This window comes from Magnolia sinica, chromosome 1, assembly GCF_029962835.1.
Source record: "Magnolia sinica isolate HGM2019 chromosome 1, MsV1, whole genome shotgun sequence".
Taxonomy (NCBI): Eukaryota; Viridiplantae; Streptophyta; class Magnoliopsida; order Magnoliales; family Magnoliaceae; genus Magnolia; species Magnolia sinica.
The window spans coordinates 127488850-127504326 of NC_080573.1; the positions used below are offsets into that span (position 1 = coordinate 127488850).

At 36.9% G+C, this 15477-nt stretch overlaps 1 long non-coding RNA gene across 2 annotated transcripts in view; it reads left to right on the top strand.

Moving 5' to 3' along the window:
* Positions 1-1115: 1115 nt before the first annotated feature.
* Positions 1116-15477, top strand: part of LOC131258016 (uncharacterized) — a 70749-nt gene continuing 56387 nt past the window's right edge. For both annotated transcript variants that reach the window (XR_009177770.1, XR_009177772.1), the window contains exons 1-2: positions 1116-1674; positions 3020-3101. This is a non-coding gene — a long non-coding RNA (uncharacterized LOC131258016). The remainder of the gene's footprint in view (positions 1675-3019; positions 3102-15477) is intronic.

Below are 15477 nucleotides of genomic sequence, written 5' to 3' on the forward strand. Positions count from 1 at the left end.
TAGACGGTGTGGATATACAACACATACATCAAGGTGGGCCCACGGCCATGCGTATGTCAGTGTGAGGAAGTTCCACCCCGTCCACCGTTATGTTCGTGGGAAATCCATTCTGTCCATCAGTTTTTTCAGATCATATTACATGTGGCGCGGTAAATGTGGGAGATCCAAAACTAGAGTGGGCCGCTAGGCAGGCAACAATAAAGATTGTATGCCCACCATTGAAACATTTGTAAGGCTACATAGTTTTTGTATCAGATAATATTTTTGTTTTTTCAGTTCATCCAAGTAGGAATGACCTTATGAACGGACTGGATGACATATAAACATCACGGTGGACCCAGGGAGATTTCAACGGTAGGCATTTCTCTACCCACTTTTTCTTTGTCATGCAGCCAACTTGTGTTCTGTTTCTGCTTTCATTTTGGAGCCACGTCGTAACATGTCCTGGAAAAACGGACGGATGAGGTGGATTTCTCACAAAATCAGGGTGGCCCATCTAATCGGACGCGGATTGCGTCCTACCCCTGCCTGGACGGTAATCCGTCCGGGCAGGGCTCTGTGGGGTCCACCGTAATGTAAATGTTTTATCCACGCCGTTCATCATTTTTCTCGGATCATTTTAAGATATAACACAAAAAATAGGCAGGTACAAGGCTTAAGTGGACCACAAAGTGGGGATTGAACGTCCACCATTAAAAAACTTCTTGGGAGCTGGAGAAGTTTCGGATCAAGCTGATATTTGTTTTTTCACTTCATCCACGTGTACGTGACCTTATGAATAGGTTGGATGGTAAAAAAAAACATCACGTTGGCACTTAGAAAGGTTTCAACGGTGGGTGTCATTATCACTGCAGCTTCCTTTGGTGTGGTCGACTGGAGCTGTGTATCTGCTTTAATTTTTGGATCAGATATTAAAATGATCTGATAAAAGCGATGAACGGCGTGGATAAAACACTTAGATCACTGTGAGACTCACAGAGGGCGGGGTTGGCTAATCTTGCTTAATACGCAAGTAAGAGCTTCTAACGGTCGAGTTTCTCCGTCCGGGCGGGGTTGGCTAATCTTGCTTAATACGCAAGAGCTTCTAACGGTCGAGTTTCTACGTCCGGGCGGGGTTGGCTAATCTTGCTTAATACGCAAGTTAGAGCTTCTAACGGTCGAGTTTCCCTCCATTCTTGCTCCACCTGTCACGCGGTAAAGGGAGAGAAGGTTTTCGATAGTATCTCGGTGGATCCACTTTCCTTTTCCTTCCTCGCATTTGAACTCTTCCCATCCGAGCCGTCCCTAAACAGCAACGTCTCTCTCTCCGTGTTCTCTGCCACACGCCCCCTCTCTACCTTCTCTCTCAGTGTTCTCTCTCTAACCTTCTGTCTCCTCTCTCTCGTCTAAGGACGCTAGTGCTCCTCGAGCGGGAACTCCCTTGGAGAACCTCATTGAAGGCTCACTTGCCAAAGCTGGCATTCTCGATATTTCCAGCATTTTCACAAAACAACAAAATCGGGCGAATCCCTGAATACCCTACCAACGTTTCCCAATCCTTGCCTTCAGATCTCGATTGCTGGCTTCTGGATTAGAGCATGTGGGTAGAGATAGGGTCTGGAAAACCGGCGGTATCTCCGTTGTTGATGTTTGTGGCTCCATCTCAGCATGCCGTCATCGATGTGTCAGTTTCAGGTTCGTTTCTTCGATCTGCTCTGTCTCAGTGTTTCTAAGGTTTTGATTTTCTCTTTTTTGAATTTAAAAATGATAGCTTCAATTGAACTCTTTCTCTTTTTGAATTTATTATTATTTATTTATTTTGGTGTTGGGAAATGCAATCGAACTAAATAGATGTTGATCCCCATGATAGTAGGGTGCAGATTTTGGATGTTTATGAAAAGTGAGGGACTGTATGATTCTCTGCCTTATGTGTATTATCTCCCGGAGTCTTGAGTTCAGAGCTGTGGGCCCGACATTTTGATGATTTTAAAATTTTGGTTTTATTGTTTGGGAAAACGGATTGGCTACTCCCCTGCCACCAGCCATTGGCTGGTGGTCGGTGCTCTGTGGGCCCCACAATGATGTATGTGTTTCATTCATATCGTACATCTATTTATCTTAATCATTTTAGGGTATGAGACCAAAAATGAGATATATCCCAATCTCAAGTGGACCACATTACAGGAAACAGTGTTGAATTGACGTCGACCATTAAAACCTTTTTGGGGCCCATCAAAGTTTTGGATCAAGCTGATCTCTTTTTTTTCCCTTCATTTAGGTCTGTATGACCTAATCAACAGATTGGATGTCAAATAAACAGTACAATGGGCCTTAGGAGGATTTTAATGGTGGATATCCAATCACTATTGTTTTCCTGTGGTGTGGTCCACCTGAGATTTATATCCCTCTCATTTTTGGGATCAAGCCTAAAATGATCTTTAAAAATGGATGAACGGCATGAATGAAACAAATACATCATGGTGGGGCCCACAGAGCACCGACCACTAGAGACCGGGCTAGTGGCAGGGGGAGTAGCCAATCTGTTTTCATCCCAATCATGGTGAAAAGTTCCTCAAAAATAAAATAAAATAAAAAAAAAAAATCTGAGAGTGGAAGATCCTAGCATTCAATCTTTCAAGTATGAATGTTTGGCATACTATTTTCTTGATTGTCCATTTAATGGCCACAATTCGAAGGCTTAACATTGTCCCATTTGGGCAATTTTTGTGGCCCCATCCACGGTGATCGACAGTGTGTATAACTGAGCCATGGGTCTCACTTGTATGGGGGCATTACCCATTAGCGGAAATGCATATGGGTATTCCCGTGCCCGACCCAAAGCTGGCTGACAGTCCTACGCCAGATGGATGGTTTAGATCTTTACATGTGCCACATTGGCACATGAGGAAGTGGGTAGATGGGTATAATGTTTGTGGAGTTTGCAAATCCCATTTTACTATTCTCTTGCTTTCTTGGTTATGGTGGATAGTTTACTTTCATCATAAGCTAACTGCTATTTATTTGTGGATTCTCTTTACAGGTGTGCACAGCTAAGATGAACTTGGGTGATGAGGTTGACTTGGAAGACTGTTTCTCGATCGAATAAAATTAGTGCTGCAGAGGTATGTGGATCTTACATTTCTTTGCCCCATTTGAATCAGAAATTTATTTTGTCACAGTTATTCACGGTATTGTTTCCATTTAATGTTTGATGCCATCTGAATATTCTGAACAATAAGAGTAGGCTAACTTTACATATTAGTGATCTGCAGTGATTGGTTGTCCAATGTTCTGTGTGGTGTGGATCGTTACTTGTTAGGATGTTGATGATTGATCATCTGATTGCCAATATTCTGTCAATAACTTGCATTTTAAGGATCTAAATGCCATTGTTTTATCAATAGCTTGTATTTTAAGGTGGTGATATGCGGTGTTCTAGCTTAATTACTGGCAATTCCATTCAGGCCAGCATTTCAAACAGGCAGCCCCATCTGATTGCCAATATTCTGTCAATAACTTGCATTTTAAGGATCTAAATGCCATTGTTTTATCAATAGCTTGTATTTTAAGGTGGTGATATGCGGTGTTCTAGCTTAATTATTGGCAATTCCATTCAGGCCAGCATTTCAAACAGGCAGCCCCATCTTCCGGTGATCCATACTGTCCCATCTGGTGGACCCCACTTCTGATGGCTGATTAACAAAAGATCTCCTCTATCAACAATCCTAGTAGTCCAATTGGACATTTTCTGTTGCTTGTGGATCACTGGCTGTATTTTTTTTTTTAACACTCATTTTCAGGCCAATGGTAGATTTTTGTGATTGCTCGATGTGTCTCCCATTGGTGGCCACCAAATAGATGGCAGAAATGTTGGTGGTCAAGGAATCAATTTGATATAAATTATTAATATGGAGGGCTATTTTTCAATGATCCAAACAATGCATATAGCTAGGCCCATACCCAGTGATCTAAATCATTAATTTGGATGGTTAGTTTTCAGTGATCCATACCATTCACATGATTGAGACTATTGTTAGTGATAGAAATTGTTTGTATGATTCATCCCAATTTTCAGTGATCCATACCGTTCATATGAATGAGCTCATTTTGATTCATACCACTCATATGATTTGGCTCGTATTAGTTACTCTAAATTGTTAATATGTCTAGCCAATCTCTTGTTATTAGAGCCGTTCATATGATTGGGCCAATTTGATGCCTAGACCTATGTTTAGCGATCCATACCATTCACATGATTGGGACTATTTTTAGTGATCCAAATTGTTTGCATGATTTGGTGCAATTTTTAGCAATCCATATCGTTCATATGAATGAGCTCATTTTGATCCATACCACTCATATGACTTGGCGTGTGTCAGTTATTTTAAATTGCTAATATTGGACCAATCTTCTATTATCAAAGCCGTTCATATAATTGGGCCAGTTATATGTGAAATTGTTTGGATTCGGCCCAATTTCCAGTGATCCATACCATTCATATGAATGAGTTCATTTTGATCCATACCACTCATATGACTTGACTCGTATTAGTTATTCTCAATTGTTAATATGCCTGGCCAATCTCTTGTTATCAGAGCTATTCATATGATTGGGCCAATTATATGCCTAGACCTATGTCTTAGTTATCTATAACATTCACCTGATTGGGACTATTTTTATTGATCCAAATTGTTTGTATGATTCGACCCAATTTTCGATGATCCATACCATTCATATGAATGAGCTTATTTTGATCCATACCATTCATATGACTCGGCCCATATTAGATGTTCTAAATTGTTAATATGTCCAGCTTGTCCCTTGTTATTCGAGCCACTCATATGATTGGGCCAGTTATATGCCCATGCCCATGTTTAGTGATATAAGTCATTATTATGGTTGGGCCAATTTTCAGTGATTCAACCTATACACATGGTTGAGCCTATTTTTAGTGATCCAAATATTGAATGGGTCCATATTAATTATCCAAACCATTGATATGACTAGGCCTGTACTAAGTGATTCAATTCGTAATGTGGAGGGCTAGTTTTCAGTGATCCATACCATTCATATGGTTTGGGGACTTTCTAGTGATCCTAGGCTGTTCATATGAATAAGCTCATTTTGATTATCAAAACATTCATATGACTGTCCTCTCATTTTAATTATAAAAACATTCATATGACTAGGTTTGTATTAAGTGATCGAAATCGTTAATATGGTTGGGCGAGTCTTCCATCATCCGTAGCCATATGTAAATTGGGCCAATCATACGCTCAACCTATTCCCATTGTTAGGCCTATTTTTAGCAATTCATGTTGTTGAATTGAATTGACCCATTTTCTGAATTCTAAACTGTTTTGTTTGGATGAGCTCATTGTCAGTAGTCTGAACCATTCATATGATTAGGCCCATACTTAGTGATAATGTGAAGAGCTAGTTTTTGGTTATCCATACCACCATTCATATGGTTGGGGGACTATATCTAGTGATTCTAATTATTAGTGTGACCAAGCCCATTTTCTATGATCAAACTGTTAATATGATTATGCTCTTTTTAATGATCCAAACACTCTTATTACTAGGTCCGTACTAATTAATTCAAATCTTAAATATGGTTGGGCTAGTCTTCCATTGTTTAAGCTGTTCATATGATTGTGGAAATCATTTATGACGCACACATGTATTTAATGATCCAAGGTGTGAATATAGTTGGGTGAATTTGTAGTAATCCAACGTAACCACATTGATTGGCCTATTTTTATTGATCCATGCTATGTAGATGAATTGGCCTGTTTTCTACATTTGAATCTGTTATGTTTGGGTGAGCTCATCTTGAATGATCCAAACAATTGATGTTATTAGGCCGGTAATCAGTGATGCAAATCGTTAATATGGAGGCCTAATTTTTAGTGTTGCAAACAATTCATATGACTAGTCCCATACTCAATGATCCAAATCAGTAATTTAGAGGGCTAGTCTTCAATGATTCATACCATTCATATGATTGGGACTATTTTTAAGTTATCCAAATTGTTCGAATGATTCAACCCATTTTTTAATGGCTCAACTGTTCATATAAATGAGCTATTTTAATGATCCAAACTGTTCTTATGACTAGGGCCATAATAATTGTTCCAAATTGTTCAGATGTTTGGCCAATCTTCGGTTATCAGAGTTGTTTATATGATCAAGCCAATTATATGTCCAGACTTGTGTTTAGCTAGGTCATTATTATGGTTGGGCCAATTTCGAGCTCGGTTTACGAGTTTAGGGCGTGACAGTTTCTATATTTGTTTTTATTTTCAGGAGTAACATGTTACGGAAGAATCTACTAACTATATTAATAGAAATTGTAATACTAATATCTAATTTGGTTATTAAATGACTACTCATAGGGAGCAATGTTGGTTAGATGTCCACATTGATGGGCAATGATGGTTAAATGTCCACATTGTGTTCTTGGTTTTTGAGTTTTGGGGCGTATAGTTTTTATATTTGTTTTTCTTTTCAGGAGTAACATATCGCGGAAGAATCTACTACTGCTATTTAATAGAAATTCTAATACTAACATCTAGTTTGGTTATTAAATGGCCACTCCTATGGAGCAATGTTGGTTAGATGTCCACATTGATGGGTAATAATGGTTAAACGTTCACATTGTGAGCTTAGTTTCCGAGTTCGGGGCGTGACAATTTTTATACTTGTTTTTGTTTTCAGGAGTAACATGTCGTGGAAGAATCTACTAACACCAATTAATAGAAATTCTATTACTAACATCTAGTTTACTTGTTAAATGGCCACTCCTAGGGAGTAATGTTGGTTAGATGTTCACATTGATGGCCAATGATGGTTGAATGTCCACATTATGAGCCCGGTTTTCGAGTTTGAGATGTGACAGATTTTATACTTGCTTTTGTTTTTAGGAGTAACATGTCGCGAAAGAATCTACTAACACTAATTAACAGAAATTCTAATACTAACATCTAGTTTGATTGTTAAATGGACACTCCTAGGAGGCGATGTTGGTTAGATGTCACATTAGTGGGCAATGATGGTTAAATGTCCATATTGTGAATCCGGTTTTCGAGTTTGGAGCGTGATGGTAATTGTTTTTGTTTTCATGAGTAACATATCGTGAAAGAATCTACTAACCCTATTTAATAGAAATTCTAATACTAACATCTAGTTTGGTTATTAAATGACCACTCCTAGGATCAATGTTGGTTAGATATCCACATTGATGGACAATGATGGTTAAATGCCCATATTCTGAACCCGGTTTTCAAGTTTGGGGCGTAACAGTTTTTATAATTACTTTTGTTTTCAGGAATAACATGTCGCGGAAGAATTTACTAACGCTATTTAATAGAAATTCTAATACTAACATCTAGTTTGGTGGTTAAATGGCCACTCCTAAGGAGCAATGATGGTTAGATGTCCACATTGATGAGCAATGATGGTTAAATGTCCATATTGTGAGCGCGGTTTCTGATTTTGGGGCGTGATAGTTTTCATACTTGCTTTTGTTTTCAGGAGTAACATGTCGCGGAAGAATCTACTAACGCTATTTAATAGAAATTCTAATATTAACATCTAGTTTAGTTGTTAAATGGCTACTCCTAGGGAGCAATAGCAATATTAGTTAGATGTCCACATTGATGGGCAATGATGGTTAAATTCTTCTGTGATATGTTACTCCTTAAAACAAAAACAATTATAAAAATTGCTTTTGTTTTCAGGAATAACATGTCGCGGAAGAATTTACTAATGCTATTTAATAGAAATTCTAATACTAACATCTAGTTGATTGTTAAATGGCCACTCCTAGGGAGCAATGATGGTTAGATGTCCACAATGATGAGCAATGATGGTTAAATGTCCACATTGTGAATGCGGTTTCCGATTTTGGGGCGTGATAGTTTTCATACTTGCTTTTGTTTTCAGGAGTAACATGTCGTGGAAGAATCTACTAACGCTATTTAATAGAAATTCTAATATTAACATCTAGTTTAGTTGTTAAATGGCCACTCCTAGGGAGCAATATTGGTTAGATGTCTACATTGATAGGCAATGATGGTTAAATGTCCACATTGTGAGCCCGGTTTACGAGTTTGGGGCGTGATAATTTTTATAATTATTTTTGTTTTAAGGAGTAACATATCACGGAAGAATCTACTAACGCTATTTAATAGAAATTCTAATACTAATATCTAATTTGGTTGTTAAATAGCCACTCCTAGGGAGTAATGTTGGTTAGATGTATACATTAATGGGCAATGATGGTTAAATGTCCACATTGTGAGCCCGGTTTCTGAGTTTGGGGCATGACAGTTTTTATAATTGTTTTTGTTTTCAAGAGTAAGATATCGCGGAAGAATCTACTAACGCTATTTAATAGAAATTCTAATACTATCTAGTTTGATTGTTAAATGGCCACTCCTGGGGAGCAATGTTGGTTAGATGTCCACAGTGATGGGTAATGATTGTTAAATGTCCACATTGTGAGCTTGGTTTCTGAGTTTGGTGCGGGATAGTTTTTATACTTGCTTTTATTTTCAGGAATAACATGTGGCGGAAGAATCTACTAATGCTATTTAATAGAAATTCTCATACTAACATCTACTTTGGTTGTTAAATGACTACTCTTATGGAGCAATGTTGGTTAGATGTCCACATTGATGGGCAATGATAATTAAATATTCATATTGTGAGCCCAGTTTCCAAGTTTGGAGTGTGACAGTTTTTATACTTGTTTTTGTTTTCAAGAGTAACATATCGTGGAAGAATTTACTAATGCTATTCAATAGAAACCGGTTTCCGAGTTTGGAGTGTGACAGTTTTTATACTTGTTTTTGTTTTCCGGAGTAACATATCGTGGAAGAATTTACTAATGCTATTCAATAGAAATTCTAATACTAAAAACTAGTTTGGTTGTTAAATGGCCACTCCTAGGGAGCAATGATGGTTAGATGTCCATATTGATGGGCAATGATAGTTAAACGTCCATATTGTGAGCACGGTTTTCGATTTTGGAGCATAATAATTTTTATGCTTGTTTTTGTTTTCAGGAGTAACATGTCGCAGAAGAATCTACTAACGCTATTTAATAGAAATTCTCATACTTACATCTAGTTTAATTGTTAAACGGCTACTCCTAGGGAGCAATATTGGTTAGATGTCCACATTGATGGGCAATGATGGTTAATTGTCCACATTACGAGCCCGGTTTCCGAGTTTGGGGCGTAATAATTTTTATAATTATTTTTGTTTTAAGGAGTAACATATCGCGAAAGAATCTACTAACGCTATTTAATAGAAATTCGAATACTAACATCTATTTTGGTTATTAAATAGCCACTCTTAGGGAGTAATGTTGGTTAGATGTCCACATTGATGGGCAATGATGGTTAAATGTTTACATTGTGAGCTCGGTTTTCGAGTTTTGGCCGGGACAGTTTTTATAATTTTTTTGTTTTCAAGAGTAAGATATCGAAGAAGAATCTACTAACGTTATTTAATAGAAATTCTAATACTAACATCTAGTTTGGTTGTTAAATGGCCACTCATAGGGAGTAATGTTGGTTAGATGTCCACATTGATGGGCAATGATGGTTAAATGTCCACATTGTGAGCCCGGTTTCCGAGTTTGGTGCGTGATAGTTTTTATACTTGCTTTTGTTTTCAGGAGTAACATGTCGTGGAAGAATCTACTAACGCTATTTAATAGAAATTCTCATACTAACATCTATTTTGGTTGTTAAATGGCCACTCTTAGGGAGCAAAGTTGGTTAGATGTCTACATTGATGGACAACGATGGTTAAATGTCCACATTGTGATCCCAATTTCCGAGTTTGGGGCATGACAGTTTTTATACTTATTTTGTTTTCGGGAGTAACATATCGCGCAAGAATTTACGAACGCTATTCAATAGAAATTCTAATTTATAATACTAACATATAGTTTGGTTGTTAAATAACCACTCTTAGGGAGCAATGTTAGTTAGATGTCCACATTGATGGACAATGATGGTTAAATGTCCATATTCTGAACCCGGTTTTCGAGTTTGGGGCATGACAGTTTTTATAATTGCTTTTGTTTTCAGGAATAACATGTCGCGATAGAATCTACTAACGCTATTAAATAGAAATTCTAATACGGAGATCTATTTTGGTTTTTAAATGGCAACTCCTAGGGAGCAATGTTAGTTCGATGTCTACATTGATGGGCAATGATGTTTAAATATCCACATTGTGCACCCGGTTTCCTAGTTTAAAGCATGACAGTTTTGATACTTGCTTTTGTTTTGAGGAGTAACATGTCGCGGAAGAATATACTAACGCTATTTAATAGAAATTCTAATACTAACATCTAAGGAGCAATGTTGGTTAGATGTCCACATTAATGGGCAATGATTGTTAAATGTCCACAGTATGAGCCGAGTTTTCGAGTTTGGGGCGTGACAGTCATATAAATTATACTACTAATATCTAATTAACTTAGTTTTTATATACAGTTTTGTTTTTAGGAGTAACATGACGCAGAAGAATCTACTAACGCTACTTAATGGAAAATTCTAATACTAACATCTAATTGGGTTGTTCTTTACATATGCACTTTTTAAATCGAACTACAGCTTGTTTGTGTATTTTGTGGGGTGTGACAGTTTTTATACAAGCTTTTGTTTTCAGGAGTACTATGTCATGGAAGAATCTATTAATTATATTTAATAGAAATTATAATACCAACATCTAATTTGGTTGTTAAATGGGCACTCCTAGGGAACAATGTTGGTTAGATGTCTACATTGATGGGCAATGATGGTTAAATGTCCACATTGTGATTCCGGTTTCCGAGTGTGAGGCATGACAGTTTTCATACTTTTTTTGTTTTCAGGAGTAACATGTCGCGGTAAAATCTACTAACGCTATTTAATTGAAATTCTAATACTAACATCTAGTTTGGTTGTTAAATGGCCGCTCCTCGGGAGCAATGTTGGTTAAATGTCCACATTAATGGGCATTGATAGTTAAATGTCCCCATTGTGTGCCCGGTTTCCGAGTTTGGGGCGTGACAGTTTTTATACTTGCTTTTTGTTTTTAGGAGTAACATGTCGCAGATAAATATATTAACGCTATTTAATAGAAATTCTAATACTAACATCTAGTTTGGTTGTTAAATGACTACTCATAGGGAGTACTGTTGGTTAGATGTCCACATTGATGGGGCAATGATGGTTAAATGTCCACATTATGAGCCCGATTTTCGAGTTTGAAGCGTGACGGTTTTTATACTTGTTTTCGTGGGGATTAAGAGACTCGAGTCATCTAAATTCTACTACTAAAATCTAATTAGCATAGCTTTTATATACGGTTTTGTTTTTAGGAGTAACATGGCGTAGAAGAATCTACTAACGCTATTTAATGGAAAATTCTAATACTAACATTTAATTGGGTTGTTCTTTGCATATGCACTTTTTAAATCGAACCACAGCTTATTTATGTGTTTTGTAGGGCGTGACAGTTTTTATACATGCTTTTATTTTCAGGAGTAATATGTCGCGGAAGAGTCTACTAACTATATTTAATAGAAATTATAATAGTAACATCTAATTTTGTTGTTAAATGGCCACTTCTAGGGAACAATGTTGGTTAGATGTCCACATTGATGGGCAATGATGGTTAAATGTCCACATTGTGAGCCCAGTTTCCAAGTTTGGGGCGTGACAGTTTTTATACTTGTTTTTTGTTTTCAAGAGTAGCATATTTCGAAAAAATCTACTAACGTTATTTAATAGAAATTCTAATACTAAACATCTAGTTTGGTTGTTAAATGGTCACTCCTAGGGAGCAATGTTGGTTAGATGTCCACATTGATGGGCAATGATGGTTAAATAAATGTCCACATTGTGAGCCCAGTTTTCGAGTTTGGGGCGTGACATGTTTTATACTTGTTTTTATTTTTTCAAGAGTAACATGTCGCGAAAGAATCTACTAATGCTATTTAATAGAAATTTTATTACTAACATCTAGTTTGATTGTTAAGTGGTCACTCCTAGGGAGCAATGTTGGTTAGATGTCCACATTGATGAGCAATGATGGTTAAATGTCCACATTATGAGCCCGATTTTCGAGTTTGGGGCATGATAATGTTTATTTTTGTTTTTGTTTTCAAGAGTAACATGTCGTGGAAGAATTTACAAACACTATTTAATAGAAATTCTAATACTAACATCTAGTTTGGTTGTTAAATGGCCACTTATAGGGAGCAATGTTGGTTAGATGTTCACATTGATGGGCAATGATGGTTAAATGTGTAGATTGTGAGCTCGGTTTTCGAGTTTGGGGCGTGGCAGTTTTTATACTTGGTTTTGTTTTCAAGAGTAACATTTCGCAGAATAATTTACTACATATATTTAATAGAAATTGTAATACTAACATCTAGTTTGGTTGTTAAATGGCCAGTCCTAGGGAGCAATGTTGGTTAGATGTCCACATTGATGGACAATGATGGTTAAATGTCCACATTGTGAGCCCGGTTTCCGAGTTTGGGTCGTGACAGTTTTTATACTTGTTTTTGTTTTCAGGTGGAACATATCGCGGAAGAATTTAGTCATGTTATTCAATAGAAATTCTAATACTAACATCTAATTTGATTGTTAAATGGCCACTCCTATGGGGCAATGTTGGTTAGATGTCAACATCGATGAGCAATGATGGTTAAATGTCCACATTGTGAGCCCAGTTTCCGAGTTTAGGGCGTGACAGTTTTTATAATTGTTTTTGTGTTCAGGGGTAACATTTCGCGTAAGAATCTACTAACGCTATTTAATAAAAATTCTAATACTAACATCTAGTTTGGTCGTTAAATCGCCACTCCTAGGAAGCAATATTGGTTAGATGTCCACATTGATGGGCAATGATGGTTAAAAATACAGATTGTGAGCCCGATTTTCAAGTTTGGGGCGTGACAGTTTTTATAATTGTTTTTGTTTTCAGGAGTAACATATCGTAGAAGAATCTACTGACGCTATTTAATAGAAATTTTAATACTAACAACTAGTTTGTTTGTTAAATGGCTACTTCGATGGAGCAATGTTGGTTAGATGTTCACATTGATGGGCAATGATGGTTAAATGTCCACATTGTGAGCCCGGTTTCCGAGTTTGGGGCGTGACAGTTTTTATACTTGCTTTTGTTTTCAGGAGTAACATGTCGCGGAAGAATTTACTAACGCTATTTAATAGAAATTCTAATACTAACATCTAGTTTGGTTGTTAAATGGCCACTCCTAAGGAGCAATGTTGGTTAGATGTCCACATTGATGGGCAATGATGGTTAAATGTCCACATTGTGAGCTCGGTTTTCCTAGTTTGGGGCGTGACAGTTTTTATACTTACATTTGTTTTCTGTAATAACATGTCGCTGAAGAATCTACTAACTCTATTTAATAGAAATTCTAATACTAACATCTATTTAGGTTGTTAAATGTCCACTCTTAGGGTGCAATGTTGGTTAGATGTCTACATTGATAGGCAATGATAGTTAAACTATTTAATGGAAATTCTAATACTAACATCCACAATGTTGGTTAGATGTCCAAATTGATTGTCAATGATGGTTTAATGTTTGACATGAATGTTTTTATACTTGCTTTTGTTTTCGGGAGTAACTGTCGTGGAAGAATCTACTAACTATATTTAATAGAAATTATAATATTAACATCTAGTTTGTTGTTAAATGGCCACTCTTAGGGAACAATGTCGGTTAAATGTCCAAATTTATGGGCAATGATGGTTAAATGTTCACATTGTGAGCCCGGTTTCCGAGTTTGGGGCGTGACAGTTTTTATACTTGCTTTTGTTTTCTGGAGTAACATGTCGCGGAAGAATCTACTAACGCTATTTAATAGAAATTCTAATACTAACATCTATTTTGGTTGTTAAATGGCCACTCCTAGGGAGCAATGTTGGTTAGATGTCCACATTGATGGGCAATGATGGTTAAATGTCCACATTGTGAGCCCGGTTTCCGAGTTTGGGGCGTTATAGTTTTTATACTTAAATTTGTTTTTTGGAGTAACATGTCGCAGAAGAATCTACTAACGTTATTTAATAGAAATTCTAATACTAACATCTAGTTTGGTTGTTAAATGGCCACTGCTAGGGAGCAATGTTGGTTAGATGTCCACATTGATGGGCAATGATGGTTAAATGTCCACATTGTGAGCCTGATTTCCGAGTTTGGGGCGTGACAATTTTTATAATTGTTTTTTTTTTTAGGAATAACATTTTGTGGAAGAATCTACTAATGTTATTGAATAGAAATTCTAATACTATCATCTACTTTGGTTGTTAAATGTCCAATCCTAGGGAGCAATGTTGGTTAGATGTCCACATTGATGAGCAATGATGGTTAAATGTTCACATTGTGATCCCGGTTTCTGAGTTTGGGGCATGACAATTTTTATACTTGTTTTTGTTTTCAGGAGTAAAATATTGCGGAAGAATCTATTAACGCTATTTAATAGAAACTCTATTAATAACATCTAGTTTGGTTGTTAAATGGCCACTCCTAGGGAGCAATGTTGGTTAGATGTCCACATTGATGGGCAATGATGGTTAAATGTCCACATTGTGAGCCCGGTTTCCGAGTTTGGGGCGTGATAGTTTTTATACTTGCTTTTGTTTTCAGGAGTAACATGTCGCGGAAGAATATAATATATGTGTGTGGCCATTACATTGTTTATGAATTCCTTTGTAAGCCACTCCTGGGGAGCAATGTTGGTTAGATGTCTACATTGATGGGCAATGATGGTTAAATGTCCACATTGTGAGCCCGGTTTCTTAGTTTGAGGCTAAACAGTTTTTATAAATAAGATATCACGAAAGAATCTACTAACGTTATTTAATGAAAATTCTAATACTAACATCTTGTTTGGTTGTTAAATGGCCACAGCAATGTTGGTTAGATGTCCACATTGATGGGCAATGATGGTTAAATGTCCACATTATGAGCCTGGTTTCCAAGTTTGGGGCGTGACAGTTTTTATACTAGCTTTTGTTTCCAAGAGTAACAGTTATTTAATAGAAATTGTAATACTAATATCTAGTTTGGTTGTTAGATGGCCACTGCTAGGGATCAATGTTGGTTAGATGTCCACATTGATGGGCAATGATGGTTAAATGTTCACACTGTGAGCTCGGTTTCCGAGTATGGGGCATGACAGTTTTTATACTTGTTTTTGTTTTCAGGCGAAACATGTCGTGGAAAAATCTACTAACGTTATTTAATTAACATCTAGTTTGGTTGTTAAATGCCTACTCCTAGGGAGCAATGTTGGTTAGATGTCCGCATTGATGGGCAATGATGGTTAAATGTCCGCATTGTGAGTCTGGTTTCCGAGTTTAAGGCGCGACAGTTTTTATACTTGCTTTTGTTTTCAGGAGTAACATGTCGCGGAAGAATCTATTAACGCTATTTAATAGAAATTCTAAT